This window comes from Rhinatrema bivittatum, chromosome 1 (assembly GCF_901001135.1).
Source record: "Rhinatrema bivittatum chromosome 1, aRhiBiv1.1, whole genome shotgun sequence".
Classification (NCBI taxonomy): domain Eukaryota; kingdom Metazoa; phylum Chordata; class Amphibia; order Gymnophiona; family Rhinatrematidae; genus Rhinatrema; species Rhinatrema bivittatum.
Genome location: NC_042615.1, coordinates 260,315,157 through 260,335,977, shown reverse-complemented (window position 1 = coordinate 260,335,977; position 20,821 = coordinate 260,315,157).

The following is a 20,821-nucleotide window of genomic DNA, read 5'->3' as shown; positions in this document are numbered from 1 at the left end:
ACCGAACATCAGATGTGGCAGATGAGAAAAGCCTCTCACGCAAGTTTTACTTTCTATATTGCTTGATGTCCAGCATAGATGCCTATGTATGGCTGAATGCATTCTTTCAAATGATCATTATGTCTGTCTGGGATGGTGGTGTTGCAAGTGCACTGTTCTGGTGATTTATTTGTGTCTGACACGGGCATACATTTTACACATCGCATTCCTGCCTCTGTTCTTTCTGCCTGTGGCAGTGTGTGTGTGTGTGTGTGTGTGTGTGTGTGTGTGCGTCCTAGTTTTTATTATGTGCTTCGGGTACAGTTCCATGTTGTATGTAAATGAAAAGTAAGTGCTGTTTGTGAGAATGAATGAATGACAGGGCTTAATGCGGTTACCATCTGGCGCTTATCTAATATTATTACACTTTTCTGGATACTGTAGCCTTCTGTGTCTTGAATATAGTGGGAAGGCCAATTTTCAAAGCCACTTACATGGCCCCCTGACCCCCAATTCCTTTTCAGGATGGGAGTTGGAGGTGCCCTGGGCCGCAGCCGCTTTATTGTAGGGGGGAAGGGTCGGAGGCCCTGGCTCACTTACCTTTTGGGGGAGGTAGCCATAATTTGTTTTGGGACAGCTGTGGGGAGGTCTCAGGCACCCCTGAGGAGGCCCTGAACTGTCAACATTTTGAAAATCAACCCTCCCTCAGAGTACCATTATGCACTTTTATCCACATTAGAGGAGGCATTCCTAGGAGTGTGCTTTGATGAAAGGAAGAAAATAATGTGCCAAAATCACTGTTCCCTCTTGTATGTGATATTAGGGTTTCTGTAACCTGTCTGATACTTTGCATCTCGCTTCTCTCCTTTCCCATACCTATTGGGGCTGGCAGTACTACAGACAATTACCTCCAATGTCTACATAATCCAAATAGCTCAGGAAAGACTTCATGTTTTATCCACAAAATCAGATTTTTATTGATCAGACTTTGCAAGGTTAGCATTTAGAAGAAAATAAACAGTCTCTAATATCCTTGTTATTTAACTTTGGTTTATACTAAATAATGTTCTGCCTCATTAGTGGATTAAAACCTGCCAGAAATCTCAGCCTGCTTAGAATACTAATAAAGGTAACTAGCTTGCTAGCCCCACCTAACTTTGGGAGATTACCTTCTGTTTAACCTCTAGAACAGTCTCTGCTTGGAGAACTCAGGGTCTATCTTGAGGGAAAGTGCTTGCTTCCTTGGTCCTGGTACTGGCTGGGCTGAGGAGGTGTCTCTCAGCTCTGGGGCCGTCTCTGGCTTTGTGACAAGGCGACCATATATCAGATAGGGCTTTCCTCTCTCCAGTCTCACCAGATACCCCCGATCATTTACTTGTTCAACACAGGGAGGGGCAGGGTTGATGCCTCCATGTCATCAGATGTTGATTGTCTTTTCTTATTTGCCCTCTCTTATAACTTCAGTTGATGAATATGCAAAATGTTCATGCATAGTCATGCAGTAGGTGGATGGTATTGTTTCTGAATTTCAGATTGCTGACCTCCCCCTTTTTCATGGGGGGGGGGGGGGTCACTGCTCCTGCTGTGTGGAAACTCTAGTTATGGACAGGGTCAGTCATGTCTTGAACAGTGTTGCCTTGCTATGGCAGCAATTCTCTTCCTTTGATTGCTGCCCCCCTTTTTCTTGTCAGGGGTCACTGCTACTTTCTCATGCTGTCCTTGGATAGGCTGTTTTTTTTGCTCTGGGAGATTAAGTTGTTTTGAGTTTCTGACCTGCCTGTCCTGGGGATGCTTACTTTTTATTTAAAAAGAAGCTTATAGTCTTTAAATCAACACGCTGATTTGAGAAGCTGGGTAGCATTGTTCAAAGTACTTTATCTTGTTTTTCTCTGCTGAGACATACATGTCAGCATCTATCTTTTAAAGTCTGTGTTCCTAGAAGATAGAATTCATATTTTGTTGCAAACAATGGTAGAAAATCTGGTATCTCTCTTCCACTCTAAACTGTGAGTGTGTGTGTGCATACAAAGATCCTGAACACTGCATGCACAGCCAAGCAGAGTGCAGACAAGGTATCTCCTAGAGATGTGCTTCGTGTTTAGGAATCGGATCGGGCTTCGGTCGACCGATTCGTTTAAAAGTTTAGTTTTTCGCGTGTGATTTGGTTTTTTTTACGAACAGAGTTAGTGCGCACTAACGGGGTTAGTGCGCCCAAAGTTCCCATTAGTGCGCACTAACTAATGCTAGTGCGCACTACCAAAAATTGCAACTTTTAAGTAAAACGTATCAATTTTTAAGGAGTTCGTTAGCTAAATGTACGGTTCTGGGCTCCCACTGGTTCGCACCACCTGGAAAACAGCCAATGGGAATGTAGAATCAGTATTTTAACTCATCCGTAGTTAGTGCGCACTACCGCTGGTTAGTGCGCACTACCGCTGGTTAGTGCGCACAAACGCGGATTAGTGCGCGCTCCCTTGAGCATGCTCTGTGAGGTCCCCAGAGGCCATTTTGCTGCACGCACTAATAATTATTTTCTTAGTACGTGCTGACAGAGGAGAGCAGCAGTGCCAGTGAGCTGAAGCTGATGAGCACAATGTTTGAGCTGTGCACACACGTCACAGAGTTACAATATCATCAACTTCAACTTTACCACTGTAAGTGTATAATATAATAAATATATAAGATTCTGTTTTAGTTTTTATACAGTATTACTTTACTATTAGTTAGTAGGTTAAGTTAAATAGTTAATGCACTTTTTTTTCGGTGAAATAGCATAAAATAATATAAAAATAATATTAAATGAAGTTACTTACATTAGGGGAAATTAAAAGTTTAACACACAAAAGTACTTCATTTAATTTTATGCTAATTTAGTGAAAAAAAGTTTAACAGAGATTGTCAGTGTCACACAGACAGCTCCCTCCCTGCCTGAATTACGTAGTGAGAGGCTGGCTGGCTTCACAGACAGGGGGGGGGAGCTCAGCTGCCTGACCCTCACTCCTCCCCTCCCCCCATGTCCCTGCCACTGAACTGAATAGTGTACTGTCACTGTGAGGGTGAGGGCCGAGACAGCTCCCTCCCTGCCTGCATTACGTAGTGAGAGGCTGGCTGGCTTCACAGACAGGGGGGGGGGAGCTCAGCTGCCTGACCCTCACTCCTCCCCTCCCCCCATGTCCCTGCCACTGAACTGAATAGTGTACTGTCACTGTGAGGGTGAGGGCCGAGACAGCTCCCTCCCTGCCTGCATTACGTAGTGAGAGGCTGGCTGGCTTCACAGACAGGGGGGGGGGAGCTCAGCTGCCTGACCCTCACTCCTCCCCTCCCCCCATGTCCCTGCCACTGAACTGAATAGCGTACTGTCTGTCACTGTGAGGGTGAGGGCCGAGACAGCTCCCTCCCTGCCTGCATTACGTAGTGAGAGGCTGGCTGGCTTCACAGACAGGGGGGGGGGAGCTCAGCTGCCTGACCCTCACTCCTCCCCTCCCCCCATGTCCCTGCCACTGAACTGAATAGCGTACTGTCTGTCACTGTGAGGGTGAGGGCCGAGACAGCTCCCTCCCTGCCTGCATTACGTAGTGAGAGGCTGGCTGGCTTCACAGACAGGGGGGGGGGAGCTCAGCTGCCTGACCCTCACTCCTCCCCTCCCCCCATGTCCCTGCCACTGAACTGAATAGTGTACTGTCACTGTGAGGGTGAGGGCCGAGACAGCTCCCTCCCTGCCTGCATTACGTAGTGAGAGGCTGGCTGGCTTCACAGACAGGGGGGGGGGAGCTCAGCTGCCTGACCCTCACTCCTCCCCTCCCCCCATGTCCCTGCCACTGAACTGAATAGTGTACTGTCACTGTGAGGGTGAGGGCCGAGACAGCTCCCTCCCTGCCTGCATTACGTAGTGAGAGGCTGGCTGGCTTCACAGACAGGGGGGGGGGGAGCTCAGCTGCCTGACCCTCACTCCTCCCCTCCCCCCATGTCCCTGCCACTGAACTGAATAGCGTACTAGTGTCTGTCACTGTGAGGGTGAGGGCCGAGACAGCTCCCTCCCTGCCTGCATTACGTAGTGAGAGGCTGGCTGGCTTCACAGACAGGGGGGGGGGAGCTCAGCTGCCTGACCCTCACTCCTCCCCCCCCCCCCATGTCCCTGCCACTGAACTGAATAGCGTACTGTCTGTCACTGTGAGGGTGAGGGCCGAGACAGCTCCCTCCCTGCCTGCATTACGTAGTGAGAGGCTGGCTGGCTTCACAGACAGGGGGGGGGGGAGCTCAGCTGCCTGACCCTCACTCCTCCCCTCCCCCCATGTCCCTGCCACTGAACTGAATAGTGTACTGTCACTGTGAGGGTGAGGGCCGAGACAGCTCCCTCCCTGCCTGCATTACATAGTGAGAGGCTGGCTGGCTTCACAGACAGGGGGGGGGGGGGGAGCTCAGCTGCCTGACCCTCACTCCTCCCCTCCCCCCATGTCCCTGCCACTGAACTGAATAGTGTACTGTCACTGTGAGGGTGAGGGCCGAGACAGCTCCCTCCCTGCCTGCATTACGTAGTGAGAGGCTGGCTGGCTTCACAGACAGGGGGGGGGGGAGCTCAGCTGCCTGACCCTCACTCCTCCCCTCCCCCCATGTCCCTGCCACTGAACTGAATAGTGTACTGTCACTGTGAGGGTGAGGGCCGAGACAGCTCCCTCCCTGCCTGCATTACGTAGTGAGAGGCTGGCTGGCTTCACAGACAGGGGGGGGGGGAGCTCAGCTGCCTGACCCTCACTCCTCCCCTCCCCCCATGTCCCTGCCACTGAACTGAATAGTGTACTGTCACTGTGAGGGTGAGGGCTGAGGGCTGGCTTCACAGACAGGGGGGAGCTGCCTAGCCCCTCCCTGCATTAGTGTGTGAGCTTCTGAACAAACAGCTGTCCTATAGCACATACTTTTTTTCATCTTCTTTTTTATTTTCTCATGGTAGGATGGAACGTGAAAGGGAGTCCGGTGAGGACAGGGGGAGGGAGTCTGACTCCTCCCCACCGTCCTCCTCCAAGGTGGCAGCAAGGTCCAGGAAGCCCCGCTTTACCCAGGGCGACGTGGACCTCCTGGCCCGGCTCATGCTCCTGGATGAGAGGAACCTGTACACCCCCTCAGGCAGCAGGCCTAACCTGCAAAGGGAGACTGCTGCCTGGGCCTCTCTCCAGGAGGAGTTTTGCCGGCGGGCCTCCTACCCTCGTGAGGTGGAAGACCTCAAAAAGAAAGGTGAGAAATAATAATGTTGATCATATTATTCAATTATAAATTATGTATATTATTTTGTCATTGAAAATTAAATAGAGTATGATAGTAATACTAGCTACAGTAGCAGCTACTAGTAGCATACAGTGAGTTATATAATTATAATGTAATAATTAACTACTATAAGTAATAAAAGTTATAATGTTAAGTAAATATATTTTAAAAAAACAGAAATACTAGTAGCTAGCTACTAGCTAGCTAGCTACTAGTGTACCACCCTTACCCTATACCATACTAGTATTAATACTTAATAACTAGACTACAAAGGAAATAAAATTATCTGTGGTATATTATTGATATTTATATTTATCTTTTTGAAATGGTGGTATTTGGGATTTTTTTGAAAGCCACATTGAAATATAAATAAAATAGTATTTATGTATAACTAACTTTTGTATGTTGCATAAAAAATAATCTAGTAGGTCAAGGCAAAACATGGGCATGTTGTAAAAATTAATCAATGTTATTCTTTTTCCTGTATATTCCTCTAATTTTCAGGTCGCCATCTGCGATTACACGAGGGTAGGTGGCTCGAGGAGGTCCGCCAAACCTTGCCCCGTTCCGTGCCTGGTAAGTTGTTTTCAGAATACTACACAAGAACAACACACATTACACAACTATTCAATTAATTGTAATGGAATTTGTGTTAAAAATGTTTCTTTACTATAACAGTGAATGAATCATTGTGTCTGATCTCATTCTTGTTTTTAAAATTCTAACTGTTGTTCTCTGAATTTTGATTTGTCTTGTACAGAACAACACCCAGGTAGGGACGAGGCGGGGCTTCCTGGGCCTAGTGGGAGGCAGAGCTGTCACCAGAGGAGGACGGAGGCAGCAACAACAAGTGGTCTAGGTAGGAAATAATATATCTTGGCACAGCCAGTACAGTAGTATATATTATCTGAGGCTGAAAAACAAAATCTTTTTTTTTTTATATCAGTCAGTTATAGTGGCTGGGGATTGGGAATGGGGGGATGTGTGTATTTATTTATTTGTATATATTAAATGACACTGAGTGGCTATGATAGTAAACTAAAGAATTGAAGGTGAAAAAAAAGAAGAGGTTTGTAGTGTATCTCCTACCATCATATTCTGTGTAACCTGAGATTGACTATTATTTCTCCTTCCAATCCTTCAAATTATGTATTCTCTCTAATCTATGTTGATAGATTTGATATCCCTCCACTCTCCCCCTCACTCCTTCTCCCCTGCAATGGACTCCTCATTTTTCTATAATCCTCAAGGTCAATAAACTAAACAAGGGGTAGATTATTTTATAAACTTGCTCGCACGCATCCAGTATTTGCTTTTTTATTTGTCATATCTGACTATGTGTAATGTATGTATAATGTATAGTTCTGTGTCTCATGTTGAATTATTATTTTTTTTTAATTTCTTTACAGGCCAAGATAAAGCTGCCACCAGCCAGCGGCCCACCACTTCCACCAGCACCACCACCAGCGCCAGCGCCAGTGCCAGCACCAGCACCAGCACTGCCGTACTTCCTCCAGGATCTCCTCCAACCTGTAAGTGCTGTTGTGCACAATATTCAAAGTTGGAGGAGATCCTGCAGGAAGTACGGCAGTTCAAGGCGAAATATGATGCCGACTTCATGATGTTGCAGCAGAGGGTCGGAGAGGTACAGGCCAGTGTCTGTAATGTGGAGAGGAGGTTGTTAGCCCTGGAGGAGGCCCCTCAGGAGCAGAGGGAAATGGCTTCTCCTCCTCATGAGATGCCTCATGAGGAGGAGGTGCCAGTTCCCTCTGCTTCAGAGCAGGTTTCTCCAGTGGCGGCACCCTCCTCTCCACATGAGCCTGACCCTGCTGCAACATCATGAAGTCAAGGCATCATATTTCGCCTTGACCTGGGCTGCTGGGCTGGTTTTTTTTTATTTTAATTTTTATTTTTGACAAAAATGTTTGTCTATTGAATGTTAATGCATTGCTAATAGTTAAATATGTTAAAAAAAATAAATGTTTTAACATTGTGCAAAATGTTTGTTTGTTCTTTTTTATATATTATTTTATTAGTCATTTAACTAATAATAATTATTCAAAAATAATATAGTATGGTACTACTAAATTACAAAGAGCAGACATGTACGGATGTATGTCTATTATAATCCAACATATTTCATTGTTTTAGTAGTAACTAAGTTAGTCATACACTTCCATACAACATTCAGTCTGGCTGAATTAGCACAAGTTGTATACTTGTGAGCAGTAGCGCCAACGTCAAGGCTTCAACCGTGGCTACTGACCATTCACACATCTTTCAACCTGGCCAATACAATATTGTGCACTGTGTGCAGTGTGTGCAGCACTCAAGCTACTGCAATGACTCACACGTCAATGCCAAAAATTGCTCCATGACCAAGACAGCCATTTGAAGCAAAAACTTTAATGCTTGTGATACTAAAGTAGGAGTAAGGACTAGGAGAAAGCAGACTCATGAACAAAAAATCCTTCAGAAATGTACAACTTCTGGGTGCTCAGTTTTCTCTTTTTATTACACTCAAGGGTGTTTGTATATATTTGGTTAATCAATATATTGTTACAGTAGTGGATATAACAGTAACAGTTTATATCCAACTAGTAGCTAGTAGTAGTAGCTACTAGTTGGATATAAACTGGATATCCAAGTAGTAGCTAGTAGTAGTAGCTAGCTAGTAGCTAGCTACTACTAGTACAACCACTAGCTACTTAGTTAGAGTATCAACCTCTCTGTGCACTGTAAGTGCAATTTTATATTGTATTGGCCTGAAATTCTTTCATACTTCATTCACACAATCATGCTGTCGGAGATGGACGCTGAGGCAGAAGAACCCAGCGAGGACTTGCCTGCCTCAGAGGTGGACACTGGGGGAAAGGAGCCTGGGAGTGAGAAGCCTGTGTTGGAGACGCAGCAGGACAGAGTGTTCATGTCTTGTGACTCCCAGACTGGCTTCTCCTGTGGGCCACAAGAGGCAGCAGCGGCAGTGTTGTGGCCGCTGCTGCCTCTTGTGGCCGGGCACCCCAGCAAGCGATGCGGGGAGCACAGCTGCATAGAGCCAAGCCTCTCTTCCACCCCTTGACCTTGGATCTCGGCCCTCGACAAGAGGCTCACTCCTCCCAGTCACAGGGAAAGTTCGGATACCCAAGCTGTGGAAAGTTCGTTTTGATAAAAACCAATTGCTCGACTAAGTCTGGAGACAAACGTGCACGGTGTGGACTCACTATGTTCCCTGTCATTGAAAATACTCTTTCACTTTGCACACTTGTTGGCGGGCAGGAAAGAAAGTGCTGTGCTAGTATTGCAAGATCAGGCCACATTGAAGCTTTCTGTGCCCAATATCTCAAGGGATCTGAGTCCATGCTCTGAATTGGCTCAGACAGAAAACTCTTAACATGCAGTTCTGAAACATTCTCCTGCAGGTAGGACTCAGTAGTAGTAACTCTTCTGCCAACAGCTGATGCGATTGCTTGTGACATGGCAGGCAGTTCATTAAATGTGGAATGACTCATATTTTGATGTGTTATGGAAGGGGTAGGGGAGCAGCTGATCATACTAGTACTTGAGCAGGATGGAGTTGGAGACTGAGAGGATAATACTAATTCTTTTTCATCGTTACCAGTGGAACAGACCCTGTTAGACATTATGTTTTCAACCATTTTAATCAACTTTTTTTTCCAATGTGTAAGAGCATTGTTCTTGAGAGCAATACTGCCTTTCACACGTGGGTCACACATCGTGGCTAACATATAGCAATCCCTTTGCATGAGAGGTTTCAATCTTTTTTCAACTTGCTCTTTTAAGCATTTAACAAGCATTAACACTTCCTTAGAGAAATCTGGATGATGCAGAAATTCCTGTAATACCTCCTCCAGATAGTTTATTACAGGGATGACACCACCCAAAGTGGCATTAGCTGAACTCAATGCATCAGTATATACTTTGAAAGGCTTGAGGACATGCACCATGTGTGCAATGTTTGTCCAGTCCTGACATCCAAGAGGATTTTCCAATCCAATTTCAGTTGCCATTGCCAAATCATGAAGAGGTGTCTGCTGTTCAGACAACCTCTCCAACATAAGATAGGTGGAATTCCATCTGGTAGGCACATCCTGAAGAAGGTTGTGCAAAGGTGCGCCAACTGCTATTTGCCTCTTTCTGAGTTGCTTCCCACTTTTTACACTACGATTGAAATGCCCAGCTATTTTGCGACACTTTTCAATCAACCGCTTCAGGAGTTGACTACTACAACTAGTAGTAGTACCACCTTCCTTGCCACTAAGCCCCAAAGCATCCCTCACTATCAGATGCAGGGTATGTGCAAAGCATCGGATGCCGCTGAATCTGCCATCAGCCAGAGCCTTAATAATATTGGAACCATTGTCAGTAATGAAAAATCCATTTAAGCATTCCATATCACTGCTTCTAAGGAGCCCATTCCATTTTTCCATCATCCCCTGAATTGCGTGTAAGATATTTTCTGAAGTATGTCTCTTGTCTAGCACTTGAGCATGCAGTAAAGCCCAATGGTATCCTGGCGAAACCTTTTTGGAGCTGCTGCCACTGCCACTGCCAATGCTGCTAGTGCTTACAGGTATTAATGCCTCATCCAGCTGCCACCAATGTGCTGTTAGAGACAAATATGCATGCATTGCATTCATACTAGTCCAAACATCAGTGGTGAGATGGATGCTCCTCCCCTTTGCCCTTGCCATCATAATCTGCATTTCAGCACGACATTTTCTGTATAGGGAAGGAAGCACCTGACGGCTAAATGTACTTCTTGAAGGAAGTTTGTAGTAAGGGGCGAAATAATGGAGCATCCGCTTAAATCCCTCATTTTCTACAATCTGCAGTGGCTGATCATCCAAAGCAATCATTAGAGCAATATGTCGTGTACCCACTTTAGACATTGCCTGCTTCCTGCTCTGTGACATTGCAGAAGAACACCACCCCATCTGCTCCATGGTAGCTTGCCGCTGCTGCTGGGGATGAGGAAGAGGAGACTGCTGCTTCTGCAGATGCACACAATCTGTATCTTCTTTAGTACTACTACTTTCCTTCTGTGGCTGCTTCCCTGTTGCTTTACTTGAAGCCTGGGCAAGCACGGTGGGACCAGCTTCTTCTGCAAGCAACAGTGCTCTATGTTCTCTTTCAAGGTGATATTTCATGTTGCTGTTAGTAAGATGTCCAATAATTCTTCCACGGCTCACCATCTTTTTACAATGGATACATTGTCCAAATCTCTGGTCAGCCACAACATGATAATGATTCCAAATCTTTGATGTCCTTGTACTGTTCCTTACTCTAGGCTGGATACTTGTCATTTTCATACTAGTAGTAGAAATAGTAGTAGTAGTAGTAGTAGTCACACGTGGATGTTCAAATGGTGTAGGGGACAGGGTACCAGCAATACTGCTGGCACTGGCAGTAGTTGTTTGTTTTGCAATCTGACTAACATTGTCATTGCTTCTGTTCTCCTCCTCCTCCTTCTCCTCTGAATGTTTACTAGCCAAAAACTCCTGATCATCCTCCTCCTCCTCCTCCTCCTCCTCCTCCTCCTCCTCAATATCTGATTCTTCATCATCATCAAATATTTTCTGTATCACCATTCTTTCATCTAATCTTTTCACCTTCCCTCAATTTTGCTCGTTCCTTCCCTTGCAACAAGTTTCCTTGCACTTCTACATCCTCTTTCTTCTCAAAAAATCGCAGTTTTTTCCTAGGGACTGGCAGACAGCTCTTTCCAGTAGCACTATCACTAGCAACACGTTTTTTTCCAGAGGGTACTGGTAGGGGCATTATGATCCTGTGGTCAAAGAAATATATAATAAATATAGTACATTAAACAAGTTAATAAATTAGTTTGGTATTCATATTTAAAACTTTATTGAGCTAATAGCATTAGCTAGCTAGCTAGCTATTGCTTGCTAAGGCTACCCCCAGACCACAGGACAAAGAAGGATATAGTGATTATTTTTTATTAGTCAGTGAGTGACACTGACAATTGATAATTTGATATAGTATACTTACTAATATATTATATTGCAATTTATACCATGCATTGGCCAGAGCATCAAACTGCAGCAGACTGAGACTGAAACTAGGCTGCAATACTTCAGTTCACTCATTACATTAGCCTCCTGGCAGGACTGGCTAGGCTTTTCTGTTAATACTACATGCAAGCCAAGCATTGAGGTTAGAGAAGTCCTATTCTTATTTTTTCATATCCTTTTCAGGCCTATTCTGTTCTTTGGACTAAAATAACTTCTCCCTCCCACTTCAAGTCTTACCCACAAATCTCACACACAGGAGCAGAAGCCTTAAGCCAAGCACAAGAAACATAATATAGGATATTGGACAGACTATTGGCCAATTATAGGTTTAGTAGTAGAATTGATTTGATAGTAGTGACTCACTGGCTTTAATAGCTAGCCATAGCCAGTGACACTAGGCTAATAGCCAAGCTAGCTATTAGCCTAGTGTCACTGGCTATGGCTAGCTAGCTATAACACTATTAGTGATAAATCTAGTAGATTACACATACATCTATATAATATTGATAAATATAATATTATATAATTTTATATATTTATAAATCTATTAAAACTCTACTGCTACAATGTTCAGAAAGCAGTCAAAGCACCTACCTTGTCCTTTATAAGCAAGCACTGCTGCTGGACTGGAGTGCTGGTGCCTGCCTATGCCTAGGCTAGGAATGCTGCGAACGAAGAGCTCACTCAAGAAACAGAAAAAAAGAGTAGAGCTCAGCTCAGCTCACTGGTTGTGGCTATTGGCTATTTTGGCTAGTGGTACTTGGCTGCTAGCAGTAGCTATATGCTACTGTGGCTAGTGGCAATGGCTACTGGCTGGCTGGCTGGCTGGCTAGTATCATAGGCTGATACTAGTATCAGCTAGCAGCTAAGCCAGCTAGCAGCTACCCCTTATTAATAACAATAAAGGCTGTATAATATTAGCTATCAATCAACAGCTGCAGCTAGCTATAATGACTGATTGACTGATGTTTTCTCCTCAAACCCACAAAACAAAAGCAACACATAAGCAGAGCACCCCTTATTATATAGCTATTATAGCTACCTATTGACTAAAAGTAGGAGGGAAAATAAACCTATTAATTTAAGTGGCCAATTCAAAAATGATGCAAATGAATATTATGCATAATATATCAAACAAATTCTAGTCACATGATTGATGACCTAATCACAATATCCACAGACACACTACTACAGTAGGATTAGAACTTCAAGCTAATAGCTCTATCCCCCATTCCCATTCCCCATCCCCCATATAAAACAATCTGTAAAAAACAGCACCTTGGCTGTTGGTAACCTTGGTAATGAATAAAAAACAAGAAGACACCCAATAGGAATACATATTCAACCTTCAATTTAAAAAAAAGTGTCAATTTAGTATCAATTTACGTTAGTGCGCACTAACATATATCACCGCGCACTGCCATGTACCGAGTGCGCACTAATAATCCGTTAGTGCGCAGTATGGTGAGGCGCCATGTACTGCGCACTACGTCCAGCGACTGCGCGCTAACGGATAGTCCTTGCGCACTAACATCCGTTAGTGCGCAGTAATAAAAAACCGACTTTAACCCGAAAATTCGTGGAATTTTGATTCTTTTTCCCAACTTCCCCAACAATGACGATTTAGACAATGTCGTTGGCATTGACTAAATCGTGAAAAACGATTGCACATCTCTAGTATCTCCTCTCCTACTGCCACTGGCCTATTGTGCTGCCTGCCTACATAGACCACCCATATGGCTGCTCAATCCCCAAGAAAATAAACAAATCTGTAAAAGATGCACCTGAGGCCAGGAAGATTTGTGAAACCCATCCCATGGAGGCCGAAGGCTGTAACTGAGCTGCCATACAGCCTGACTTGGGGTGGCTGAACTGAGGACCGGAAGGTCTCCAGTCAGCCCATCCAGCATAGGCAAAAGACTGCAACTGAGGCCCAGAATGCTGCTGAAGAGCCCATCCTGTAGTAGCTGAGGACAGCAACTGAGGATGGCAGGACCTAGATGAAAAAGCACAGAATAGGTCTCTGGTGAGACCTCATTTGGAATACTGTGTTGGACCCTCACAACAGTTGATTACAACTTAATCAAAGTCTCTGTCGAACTTTGTCACTGAATGTCCCTTTTATAGGATACATCCACAAGATGAACATGCATTCCCTCTTGGCAGCCAATGGCTTCAGGGCTAGTGCTAACATATTTGCTGCCCTATGCGAACAATTACTATGTTGCACACCCCCCCCCCCCCCCCCCCCCCATATTCATTCATTCTCTGTCCTGGGCCCACCAAAAAATTGCCCAGCTCCTTTCAGTGATACAAACTTTAAAAACTGACACCATTCCCCCGCCCCCACCCCGAACTCCTGGCTGATGAAAGGGTATTTGGAACCCTAGGCAAACCTTATAGCCTTGCACAATGCTCTCCTGCCCCATTTCACACATACAATATTCTGAGGTAAAAATTGCACTTACATTATACATTCACTGCTGTGATGTCAGCCAGAAATCTCTGCAAAAAAGACATTTGGAACCCATATGCTATTAGGCAGTCTCCCTATATTCCTTCTGACTTTGCGGCAGACCGCCGCCGATGTCGTCCTCCGCAGCCCGGAGGCTGCGGCTGGCTCCTGCTCTGTGCGGGCAGGCTGAGCCCTGATGTGTTCCGGCTTCACGGCTAGAGCCACTGCCGGGGTCCTCGAATGGCAGGGAAGCCGCCCTTGCCACTGCCTGCCTCTTCCTCTGGCTTTGTGGCAGGGAGCTGCTTCTCCTCTCCATGTGGCAGGGGTGCTGCCAGTGTGTCTGTCTCTTCCTATTCAGTGTAGGCGCGGGCCGCACCTCACTTCGAGATTTAAAGGGCCAGTGGCAGGAAAAGCCCCGCGGCCCTCATCGATGAAGTCATCAGTGTGCTCCTGCTTCAGCTCTATAAAAGGGCCTTGCTGCCATTCCTCAATGCCTTCGTATCGGGTTTGCACAATGTCTGTGATCTTCTTTTCATTGCAGGTCTTCCGTCATCTCCTGTGCCTTGATGGATCTTCCTTCCATGTGCTTTGTGCTCCCGAACTTCGTCTCCTTGATGTCCCTGGTCTCGTCCCTCGTCGGAGCTCCCTCGTCACCCAAGGGTTCACTTCCTACCTTAGATTGGACTGCGCCTCCGTGCTCCCATCCAGGCCTGAGGGTGCATCTCACCTCAGTCACACATGCATAATATAAACAGACCCTCACCAAATACAGAATAGAGTAACCATAAAATAGAAATACAAATGCGGAGACAAAAACTGAACTGAAACCACAAGATGCCAGACATGCTATGCAGTGCAATAATGAAAAAACAGAACCATCACCATTACTCAAACATCAAGTCAAGAAATAAAATGAATATATAATATAACAAAAACATACCAATAATATTAATTCAATAAAATCTGATGAATAAAAAATCAAATAATTAAAAACTCATATACCATTTTTTAAGTGTCCCAAAAACTAATAAAATATTTCAATAGAGCAGACATCAAATAACAACTGAAAAATAAAACTAAGAAAGATTGTAATAATTCATGCTCCCCATACTTGGAAATTTTTGATTTCCAGTCACCCTGAGATTGTCATGGATTAGTGGGAGTGGGATGCACAAACTTTCTCCTCTCTCATCTATTCTCATCTCGTGCATTGCGAGATGAGAATACAGGAAATGCTAGCACCATGAATGTTGAATACCATGGGCCAGTACATGAAGAAGAGCTGCTGGACGGGCTTCAACTTCTGTTGTGGCCTCCTGCTTTTTCTGCTGATGGTGGAATCAGGTTCACCAACAGCACCATGAGCCTCTTATTTCTTCTGCCGTCAGTGGGATCAGGTCCACCAGTGGCACCACAGGCCTCCTGCTTCTTCCACTACTGGTGTGATCAAGTCCACCGGCGGCAGCTCGGGCCTCTCCCTGCTCCCAATGCTACCCCATCGGGTGTAATGCCCTGTGCAATTGCATGGTTTGCATACCCGATGGCACCAAGCCTGATGGGCTTGTAACCACAAAAGTCTTCGGGATCCTATGGAAGTGTTCAATATCCTGGCTTCAGTATCAAAAGCTTCCTAAATGGAATGGATGAAGTGCTTCAAACATTCCTCCACTTCCCCTACTGTTCAGAGAAAATCTATCTGTTCTGGGGCTGACAATTCTGTCAAAGGTTTTAGCTTTTACATACATTCATACAAATACTGCATTATGTAGAGCTGGTGAGCTGCAATTTGAGCACTTAGCATGGAAGACCTTTTTCCCAAACACATTCAACACTTTTGGATCCTTCACAGGAGGTGTGTTGGAGTGATTATGAGTGCGCTTAAGAATTTTCAGCTCTTGACTCCACTACCACTGAGTGGTGTGGTAGTTGGACCACCTGAAACCTGAGAAAGCCTGAAGCCTGCACTTTAGGTTCAGTTTCCAGGCCACAAGAAGCCACAATGTTGGCATCTACTACATTCTCATTGTTGTGATTCTGCTTGTCATGCAGCCTCCCAACCACCAGAGGTTCTCCGGGAGCTGTGCCTACCCTCTTTTCAGCTTTAGTCTCTGTGACCTCATGACTCAGTAAATCCCTACCTATTTAGCCCTGCCTCCATCTACACTCAGAGCCTTGTCATTGAGTCTGCTCCTTGCTTGGCCCCCGTCTTGTGGCTCTTCATAGCCTTTTGTCTTGTGGCTCTCTAAGCCTTCTTGTCTCTATATACCTTGTAGCTCTCCTCAGCCTTCTGCCTTGTGGCTTTCCTAAGCCTTCTTGCTTTGCAGTTTATCTTGTGGCTTCCCTAAGCCTTCCTGTTTCCAAGCTTGCCTTGTGGCTTCCCTAAACCTTCCTGTGTCCTAGCTTTCTTGGTGGCTACTCTAAGCCTTCTTGTTTCCAATCTTGCTCCCAAGGCTCCTGTCTCAAGCTTGCTCTCTGGCTCCCAAGCCTCAGTCTCAAGCTGACCCTGTGGCTTCCCTAAGCCTTTGTCTAAAACTTGCCCTCTGGCTCACTAGCATTCTGTCCCAAGCTTGCCAGTATTAGTACCCTCTGTCTTGTTCCAGTGTTCCAATGTTTCAACCCTGACCTTGGTTCCTGCCTGAGCTCCAGACCCACCAGCCCTGCAGCCTGCATCTCAAGTCTACTCTGGCTTCTGTCTCCAGTCCTGGCTGACATCAGTCTACAGCCCTGCAACCTTCCTCTTCAGTCCTGCCTGACTTTTGTCTCAAACCCTGCAGTTTGCATCTCCAGGCCTGTTCAGCTTCACCTGGGCTTGTGCCTCTCCCCTCCGGATTCCAGTCCAGCTTTAGCATAAGAACAAAAGAACATAAGATATGCCATACTGGGTCAGACCAAGGGTCCATCAAGCCCAGTATCCTGTTTCCAACAGTGGCCAATCCAAGTAAGAAGTACCTGGCAATTACCCAAACATTAAATAAATCACAATCTACTATTGCTTATTGATTAATAGCAGTTTATGGCTTTTTCCTCTAGGAATTTATCCAAATCATTTTAAACCCAGTTATACTAACTGTTGTAACCACATCCTCTAGCAATGAATTCCAGAGCTTAACTATGCACTGAGTGAAAAAGAATGTTCTTCAATTGTTTTAAATGGGCTACTTTCTAACTTCATGGCGTGCCCCCTGGTCCTTCTATTATCTGAGAGAGTAAATAACAAATTTGCATTAACTTGTTCAAATCCCTTCATGATTTTGTAGACCTCTATCATATCCCCCCTCAGTCGTCTCTTCTCCAAACTGAACAGCACTAACTTCTTTAGCCTTTCCTCATAGGGCACCCTTATCATTTTGGTTGCCCTTCTCTGCACTTTCTCCAGTGTAGCTACATCTTTTTTTAGATGTAGTGACCAGAACTACGCACAGTATTCAAGGTGAGGTCTCACCATGGAGCGATACAGATGCATTATGACATCCTCCATTTTATTTGCCATTCCCTTCCTAATAATTCCTAACATTCTGTTTGCTTTTTTGATCACCACAGCACACTGAACTGACAATTTCAATGTATTATCCACTATATACATATATATACACTATATACATTATATACATAATACCAAGATTTCTTTCCTGGGTGGTAACTCCTAAGATAGAACCCAACATTTTGAAACTACAACAAGGGTAATTTTTCCCTATATGCATCACTTTGCACTTATCCACCTTAAATTTCATTTGGAAGCCCAATCTTCCAGTCTCACAAAGTCCTCTTGCAATTCATCACAATCCACTTGAGATTTAACTACTCTGCATAATTTTATGTCATCTGCAAATGTAATCACCTCACTTGTTGTTCCCCTTTACAGATTATTTATAAATGTATTAAAAAGCACCGGTCCAAATACAGATCCCTGAGGCCCTCCACTGTTTACCTTTTTCCATTGTGAAAACAGACCATTTATTCATACTCTCTGTTTCCTGTCTTTTAACCAGTTAGCAATCCACAAAAAAGCATTGCCTCCTATCCCATTACTTTTTAGTTTTTCTTAGAAGCCTCTCATGAGGGACTTTGTGAAATGCCTTCTGAAAATCCAAATATACCAGTCATAATAATTCTCCTTTGTCCACATGTTTATTTACCTCTTCAAAAAAATGTAAGAGATTTGTGAGGCAAGACTTCACTTAAGTAAATCCATGTTGGCTGTGTCTCATCAAACCATGTCTACAGAGCGACAAGGAACCAAAAAATCAACAGGATTAAGGTGGGCACTGGTAGAGTAAGACCGGTGATGCGGAAACACACACTCTCTCAAGTGACACAAGTACAAAACACCTTATCTGTATCACATAAGTATAAAGCTCTGGTGAAAGAGATTGTCGTGGTATCTGAAAAGAAAGAAGAAACCCAATGCATACAGAAATTCCAAAATACAATCAATAACTAAAGAAAAAAGCTCATTGTGCTGGGTAACTGTATCTGAGGCACTAATTTGGGAACTCTTCTAAAGGGAAACACTACAGTTAAATGCCTTCCAGGATCATCAGCCGGCAGAAATGCTATTCAAATAGTCAAAACGATCCAAGAAGAAAGCAAAGACTCTAAAGCAGATATTATCATCCATCTGGGAACCAATGACCTTGCTAGTAACAGCATCCAAGTGGTACAGAGAGATTTCCAGTCTCTAGTAAAGCAGCTTAGCCACATTAATCAATTAATTAATTAATTAATTAACTTATTTTTCTATAACGACATTCGATTTGACATATCACATCAGTTTACATATAACAAGATGTCTAAGGCGAGCCTTATAATGACATGATACAATATAACAGCTTAATTGAGTAACTGGCTACGTACATATAACTGTTTTACAAGATAGTATTACAATATAACATGCTTTAAGCATAACTTCTTACAGCATATATTAAGAGTTAAATTAACTATGTACAGTGGCAGGGTTGGGAAACTGGGGGGGCTAGGAGGCGTGGGAGGGGGGTTGTTATTTGGAGGGAGGGAGGGGCTATGGTGGGATTATTTTTCTAGTGTGAAAGCTTTCCGGAAGAGCCAGGTCTTGAGGTTCTTTCAGAAGGTGGGTGTAGATGGGTCAGTTCTGAGAGCGGTTGGAAGGTTGTTCCAGAGGTGAGGGCCTGCTACGGATGCAGCGCGTTCTCTAGTGGAGACTCTATGTACTTCCTTGGTGGGGGGAATGGGGAGTAGGCCTGTGTTGGTTGAGCGGAGATTTATAGTGGGTTTGCAGGGGGTCAGAGGTCCTTGTAACCAGCTGGCTGTGTCATTATGGATTGCTTTGTGTATGAGCATGAGTGTTTTGTATTGAGATCTGAACGGGATGGGCAGCCAGTGGAGTTGTTTGAGTGCAGGCGTGATGTGATCTGTTTTTTTCTTATTCGTTAGTGACTGTGCGGCAGCATTTTGTAGGAGCTGGAGGGACTTGAGGGTGGATGTGGGAAGGCCAGTTAGGAGGGTGTTACAATAGTCTATTTTGGCAAAAAGGAGGGATCGCAGTACCGTCCGGTAGTCTGGGGGATGAAGTAGAGGTTGGAGTTTCTTCAGGATTTGGAGTTTGTAGAATCCTTCTTTTATCAGTGTCTTGATATGCTGTTTGAAGTTCAGTTCCTGGTCCAGGGTAACTCCGAGGTCTCTAACCGTCGGGAGCATGTTATAATTGGATAGAGTTGTGGGGTCAGAGATGGGTATTGAGGTTTTTCTGGAGAGGTGAAGAATTTCCGACTTGCTCTGGTTGAGCGTTAGTGCCATTTCTGAGAGGATGGAGATTATGTTTGTCCGGTATGCTTCCCATCGGTTTAGGGTATTGCTGATGTTGTCTTTGATGGGGAGCAGGATCTGTACATCATCGGCGTAAAGAAAGTAGGTGAGCCCTGTTTTGTCTAAGTATTTGCATAGTGGCAGCATATAGACGTTGAAGAGGGAAGGGGATAGGGATGAGCCTTGTGGGACTCCCTGTGAGAGGGAGATTCTTTCTGATGTTGTATTTCCTTGAGCTACTTTAAAAGTTCTGTTGGTGAGGAATGATTGAAACCATTGGAGAATGGTGCCGGTGATGCCTATTTCTTTTAGTCTGTGAATTAGAATCTTATGGCTGACTGTGTCAAATGCGGCGGAGATGTCTAGTAGGATTAGGAGGAAGGATGTGCCTTTGTTGAACCCTCGTAGTATAGTGTCTGTGAGGGTGAGTAGTAGTGATTCGGAGCTGTGAAATTTTTTGAAGCCATGTTGAGCAGGGGCCAGTATGTTACAGGTTTACAGGAATTCTGAAAGTTGGTGGTTGACCATCTTCTCAATGATCTTGGCCAAGAACGGTAGGTTCGAGATGGGTAGATAGTTGGATGGGATGGTCGGGTTGAGTTGTGTTTTTTTTAGGATAGGTTTGACTACAGCACATTTAAGGGAATCCAGGAGTACTCCTTGCTCGAGAAATAGATTGGTGATGTCAGCTATGGGTCTGTTCAGCTTCAGGCTCTTCAGTTCCTAGCAGACTATGAGACTATTGTGATTCACAAACTCCTTAAGGATCTGCAGATGAGTGTTAGGGTTGCTGGGGAACCCCCATGGGAACAGGCCAGGATTCCAGTGGCAGACAAGACTAGGGGATCTTCAGCCTATACCAGCCACCTTCCCCTTCAGGTTGAGCCCTTGGGTTCTGGTGGCCAGCAGGACTTAAACAAGGGAGGAGACCTAAGGGAAACTTTGATAAAATGAGAAAAATAGAAAAAAACTGAAAAGTGCTGCTACATAAGTAAAACGTGTGGAACAGGTGTGGACAATGTTAAAAACTTCCATCTTAGAAGTACAGTCCAGATGTATTCCACGCATTAACTGGTAAATTTTCAACTGCCCGTGTGCGTAAAAAGCAGCCTTTATGTGCGTGGCTGGAGAAATTTTCCAAGACTCCCAGTCACGCGCATAAAGGATGATATGATTAAAGTACCAGGCTTCTTGGAAGGGGCAGGCCACGGCATGTTCTAGGCTGGGCGGGGGGATGGACCAGGACAGCGCTATTAATGGCTGTCCCAGAGACACGCGCGCTGCAGCCGAGTTA